This window comes from Magnolia sinica, chromosome 1 (genome assembly GCF_029962835.1).
Source record: "Magnolia sinica isolate HGM2019 chromosome 1, MsV1, whole genome shotgun sequence".
NCBI classification, from domain to species: Eukaryota; Viridiplantae; Streptophyta; class Magnoliopsida; order Magnoliales; family Magnoliaceae; genus Magnolia; species Magnolia sinica.
Genome location: NC_080573.1, coordinates 28,868,652 through 28,875,038, shown reverse-complemented (window position 1 = coordinate 28,875,038; position 6,387 = coordinate 28,868,652). Strand labels below are relative to the sequence as shown.

Sequence of the window (6,387 nt, the reverse complement as noted above, 5' to 3'; positions counted from 1 at the left end):
CAACCAGGTTTAGGGATGGATTCTAGATTTTATGGTAATGTAGCGTCAATGATTCTGCATGTTTTGAATCTTGCAGATCATATTTAAAGTGATTAGTGCTAATTTCACAAGTACTCTAGTTTAACACCTGCTAATATTAACCTAATTTCTAAATGTTTTGGTCCTGGGTGATTTCTGCCTGAGGTGGTACTCGGGTCCTTGTGCGAATTTTTCCGAGACGTTACAGGATGCTTCACCGCATTACATGGTGAAATGGTCAATATGTTCTATAGTTGAGGTCTCATGGTCCCCAAAAAATAAGGTGAACTTTGTGAACTTGAAACCTCTAGGGAATTTATAATTCTGGTTGATTCACTTACGGTTTTCTATATGCCGGCCGTACAATATGTTGACCGTTCGACTGTATACCATACTCCTGAATGAGATCAATAATATCATCTCGACCGAGTGGCCTTTGGGGGCCTAGTGGATCTTCTTGGCTGGGACGTTTGTGTGGACGTTCCATATTCATATTTATAGCCGCATTTGCGATGATTGTTGGATAAAATGAGGTCGGGAGTTGCCCCCTGGGCATCTCTACCCTTTGGTAACAGTTATGGGTGAGAGGCACAGTCGAAGGTTACCCCTCGAATGCTTTTGTCTTGGGTTATCCTTGGTATGGCAGCGTCATTATCAAAGGTTGCCCTTGAGTGGCTCGGCCCTTTAATAGCTGTTAAGATAGGGATGCGTTATCAAAGGTTGCCCTCTAGGTGCATTCATCATTTGATATGAGGTCGATGCCGTTTGGAGTTGCCCCTTCTAGTAATCGACCATTTGGGTTGTATAGTAATTGGATGGATCTCTTTGAAGTTGGAACCTAAATGGCTCGGCCGCGTTACCATATGATGACAACTAGGTAGCCGGTTTCCCCCTTGAGTTACTTGGGCCAACCAGGTATTGACTCCTGGAAGGATAATAACTTTGGTGGTCAAAGTAATCCAGTTGACAAAATAAGCAACCATCTCGGTCGTTCCTAATCACCACTCGAGGCGGTGATGACCTTGCTGTTCAATCTGATTGGCTCTGATTGGAAGCACGATCGGTTGCTCTTCCTCATGTCCAACGGGATGGAGTAGAGGAGAACGTCTATCCATGGCTTCAAGTCTCGCAATGAGACTCTAGGCCAATCTCTCACTTATCTCAAGCTATGATCTACACATATTGGTAACCTATTGTATACATCCTACGAATTGCTCGAAGAATGTAGTGAAGTCACTAGAAATCTGTTGGGGGGATGACCCTGCTTCAACTTCGATTATGGGCTCATGTGGCTTCACATCAAGTTTTTCTTCTACAACATTGACTATATAACTAGCCTTTTTCGATTCGAGATGCATCTTATTATTATTGAAAAATGTAATGAACTTTGTTAGGTCCCATCGGGTGTGCTAAACATAGTATTGCACTCAATTCAATCAAACTGGACCACTCATGTGACCGAGGGTTTAGATTTTGTCTACGTGTGTGTGAGTAGGATGCATGGGCGTGTAAGAGTCTACTTAACTCAAGGATTGATTGAATTATTGGTGTCCCCTTCTCTGAGATAGACAGATTGGATACTGAGATCAAAGATCCATGGTCCTCTTGGCCACTAATATTATGCTCCATTCAAGCGATTAGTGAAAGGAAATGAGGCTAATCCTTCCGAATGAGTTCTTTTTGCCTTATGACAATAGAGGTAAGTCTACGAACTTAAGGACTTGTTCTTTCACCAAAACTTTAAGTTCAAAACACTTCTCAAATGAAGAAAGATACACATTCAAATTAAATAAGGTAAAATGTTATCAATTTCATTAAATATTATGAAATTATGTTTATTGCAGTCGACAACTTGCGTACGACCAAATGAATAAACAAAATGAAAAGGGATGAATACCTGATGCGTCTATCAAAATAGACAAATCAATATAGGTGTGATCAACCAAATTGGAACTTAGATGACTAGGATCCACAATTTAAGGCTGTAGAAGGACCATCTTTACTCCTAAGATACTATGGCGGGAGCCATTAAGTAGTAGCCATAAACTAACCTAAGTTATGCTAGGAAAAAATAAAGGAAAAATAAATAAAAGATAAATTGATGTGCTTGGCATAAGGCCTTGAGCTTTTCTTCAATTGCTCCTTTTATAGATCGTTAAGGCGGTAAAACTCTTGTTAGGGTTTCTTTGTTGCTTTTGGATCCTTCAGGCTCACGTCGAGGGCTTGGATATGGAAATCCTTGTCTGAACAGAAACTGTCAGCTTGTATTGGAAATGAGGACTTTGATTAGATTCATACTCATTGGCTTCTCAAATCTTCATCCATTGCAGGGTCTCCATGGTCTATTAGGGACCGGGCCAAGATATGATGAAATCCCTCTAATTAAAATTACTCGATCTGGGGCCGGATCCAAATCAATCTTGACTGCTATGCATCTTTGATAACATTCTATTGAATGGATTTGACCAGAGGTCACCAAAGGGTGTTGGATAGTCTAGATCAGGCCTCTTCTAGAATTTTCACAATTCATTGCAGGTTGGTTTTAGATGCTGGAAACGATGGATGGAAAGGATCCATCCTATCCTGACCACCCGGGTTCTTGATCGAGATGTGACTTTAGGGGGCATATGGGTACTTTCTATCTCTTTTTATCTCCAAATTGTCAGGGGACTGAATCTTGCCTTCTCATCCAGCTCTCTCATTGCCTTTGTCCGAATCACTTGACGACTTGGGATTATCCAATGAGAATCTATCCTAGAACTTAGGTTCGGACCCAAACTGGGTTGGTTTGGACAAGAGTTTGATGTTCCGATGTTTGGAAACTAATCAACCGTTACTGCTTCTCCAAACGTCTTTGGGAAGACTCATTTTGGAAGGATGGTGAGAAACGGCCTTGCCGAGAGAATCATTGCTAGATTCGTGATAGATTCGTTCTTTGGTGGGTCTTTTATAAGCGTCCCCAATACGTTTCCTCATAAATGGGCACATTGATCATGGCCGCATGGCATATGAAATTCACTCTTTCAAAGGCATAAGGGTTTACGCCATCGCATTAATAGCAGAATATGTAACGCTGAAGGGAAATCAACCGACAATTTCTTCGGTTGTAAGTATGCTTCCAATGTGCGCTAAACACGTAATGGCATCATGTGACAATTTCATACTGGGCCAAGTCAGGGCGCTGAAAATGGGTGTGAACAGATGGTGACACGTGAGACATTAACATATGTGGGGCACGAGAAGATGATGGTGACTCATTTGACACATTGGGGCATGGCACGGTGATGCTGGTGGGGCTTGACAAAAGATTGATAATGATTCATTTGGCACATATGACACATGTGAGATGATTGAAGATGTATAGTATCACATTTGAATTTAACCATTGAAAAACCCATTTTCCTTTTTAATACATGCGAAATGCATTTCTTGAAGGTTGAGGTGGGAAAACGAATTTATTTACTTTCGAACAAAAGAGTGCGGGAGTTATATTTCCCACAAAAGGAGCTTATAAACAAGAAAAAGTTAATTTCGTGGGAAACGTTTCCTTTCCATGAATCAAAACACTCCCTTGGCATGAGCATGGCTAGAGTGAGACAGTTATGGCATCCGTACGCACACGTAGGTAATGGGCCTTATTACTACATTACACGTGGCAGGGTTATGTTTCAATTAGGATTGTCCATTTAGTGGGACCCACAATAGATTGAAATTGATTCAATATATGCATAGGTCAGATGGTCCTAGCCATCTAAACAGTAGCTCTCAAATCAGAGGTGAGAAAGAAACACAGTTGATGGTCAACATCAAGTGCTAGAAAGCAAAAATAAGTGCTGGCTATGGTCTTCTCATAAGTATTTTTGAAATATCATCCATCGATCATGAGGCCCACTAGTTGGTTAGTTAAGATTGATTGATACCTGGACATTGTCTAAAATAGATGACTCTACCATATCATGGTTCTTCGGTCTCTCCCGAATCATGTCCCATGATAGATAATAAGTTTTATATAGTGTGTTAGAGAGGGGTAGAGCAGAAGAATTGGAAGATTGGAATCATTCCAGAGGAAACGTGGTTGGTTGATTATCAATTAGGGATGTTTTTCTTGTTGGGATTAGCGGATGATAAATGATCTTGAACATTCATGGACTGGTCCTATGATCTATCTGAGTTATAAAACCCACCGAACCCCAACTTCGGTTCATGTTGGTCTGAGGTTTGGGTGGCCTTGGCTTGGGTTGAAAATTGTCCACACAATCTCCTCCTCGACCCAACCAGGTTGGGTTGGGTTTGGGTTTGGGTTTGGGTTTGAGTTTGGGTCCTGACCTTATATACAGTAACACATTATGACTAACATACATGACCTAGATAGAAAAATAAGATTCATGCAGCTCAACATTGTAATACCATGCAGTCAAGGTCAATATAGAAAACGAGGTTCATTCAAGTTTGACCTGCATGATCAACGGGCCACTATTATTTTGATCCATAGCTTCTTCACATTGGGCACTAATTTATGAATTTTGGTCCATGGCATGTTCACATCGGGCAATAATTGATGAATTTTGGACCATAGCATGTCCACATTGGGCACTACTTGATGAATTTTGGTCGATAGCATGTCCACATTGGGCAGACCATAGCACGTCCACATTGGGGCACTTCTTGATGAATTTTGGTCCATAGCATGTCCACATTGGGGCATTACTTGATGAATTTGGACCATACCCTGTCCACATTGGGCACTACTTGATGAATTTTGGTCCATAGCATGTCCACATTGGCCACCACTTGATGAATGGCATGGATCTCTGACCCGCATGTCATCTGTCAGGAAACCTCATATGTATTCCACATCCTCACATGAAGGGTTCTTCGTCTACATGAGTTGTAGTTGGTGTTTCTATTAGAAGAGTTCTTTTTGTCTCTATCACAACCCAGGATCCAAGATGTGTGGCGGCCCACTAGGGCCCACATTCTGAGTGCTGTGTGCTCCGATGATTAAAGTTAGACCCCTCCATGTTGTGTGGACTTTTATGCTATATGGGCTACTGTAAGAAAGAACAATGAATGGACGATTGTAACCATCGCTATCAGCAGATGAATTTAGAATGATTAAGAGAAAATTTTGATGGCTCTGCATTCAATCTAAAAATTGAAGGTTAAAGACTATAGGCTTTACTTCGATAGTTAAAGACTGGTACCCCACTGTAGACAGTTCGTGCGGAAAAATCTCACTCATTAGAGGTACCATCATCCATAAGACTTAAAATACAAAGCAGTTCTGAACTCTCAATAGCATGAACTGTGATGATTTCTAATCAATGAGATTCTTTTCATGTTGAATGGTCTGGAATATCACTACAAGGTGGGGCAGAAAGGAAGTTAAGCACATTGCCCAAGAACCTCGATGACAAATCCTTTCAATGGAAGCAATATGCTGGTGCTGCAATTTTTTATATACACCCCATCAAGTCCCATATGTAAAATAACATCGACAAACAAACACTCTAGTGCAAATTGAATTTTCTGATACTGTAATAAAGAAAAATTGCTTAAAATAGGAAACAAAAACAGCACATGATTAGAACCATGAAAACAACAATGAATAAACATAGCCGATGAGAATTCTTTGTTATTCGACATGCCATCACCAAGAAAAAAAAAAAAGAAGAAAAAAAAAAAAAGTCTCCTCATCCTTCTGCAGGTATGTCCCCATGCATGATTCATACTGACCATCAGCTTTTCTCCTAGCATACATAATAATCCGGTCAGAAACAGTTCCCCTCAAATTAGGACACATTATACACTCACGAGAGAACTGTGTATGTCTACTATTCAGAGTAGCATCTCACAGCTTTGTGAGATCTGCACCATCCACCAGGTGGGTCTCCCCACAAACATGACACGGATAAAAAATCAGGCTGATCTGATCAACAGGCGATGGGACGTGTACAATAAAATGGACAGAAAAAGCTGACCAACAGCCTCATTTCATGAAGTGTATAAATGGAAGGCTGAGGTGATGCACGCTCAGATCTCACATATGCATACCATATTAACATGTGGAGTGAGAATCCTAGTGTCTCACAAATAGCCTTGGCAGGGCTCCCACCCATTAATGTGGTCATAAAATATCATGAGTAGAGGCAAGCTGGTGCATCCAAACTGCAGTTACCAAGAATTTGTGGTCTCATGGGAAAAGATGATGTGCACCAGTATGTAAGTGTTCACTAAGAGTCAATGCACTCAATATCTTCCACCATTCATAAACGGAGGGTGGGAATCTTAATACACATTTCAAAATTGACTTTTAAAATTTTGAACATGATGCTAGAGATTCCTGCCAACTATTTTTAGACAGTGAAA

The 6,387-nt window shown here is 40.7% G+C and overlaps 1 protein-coding gene across 1 annotated transcript in view; it reads right to left on the bottom strand.

Annotated features, from left to right (window-relative positions):
* Positions 1 to 5,518: 5,518 nt before the first annotated feature.
* The window catches only part of LOC131243659 (large ribosomal subunit protein bL9c), a 46,142-nt gene continuing 45,273 nt past the window's right edge, over positions 5,519 to 6,387 (bottom strand). The window contains exon 8 of the transcript XR_009170162.1: positions 5,519 to 5,768. The gene's annotated coding sequence lies outside the window, so the exon portion shown is untranslated. The remainder of the gene's footprint in view (positions 5,769 to 6,387) is intronic.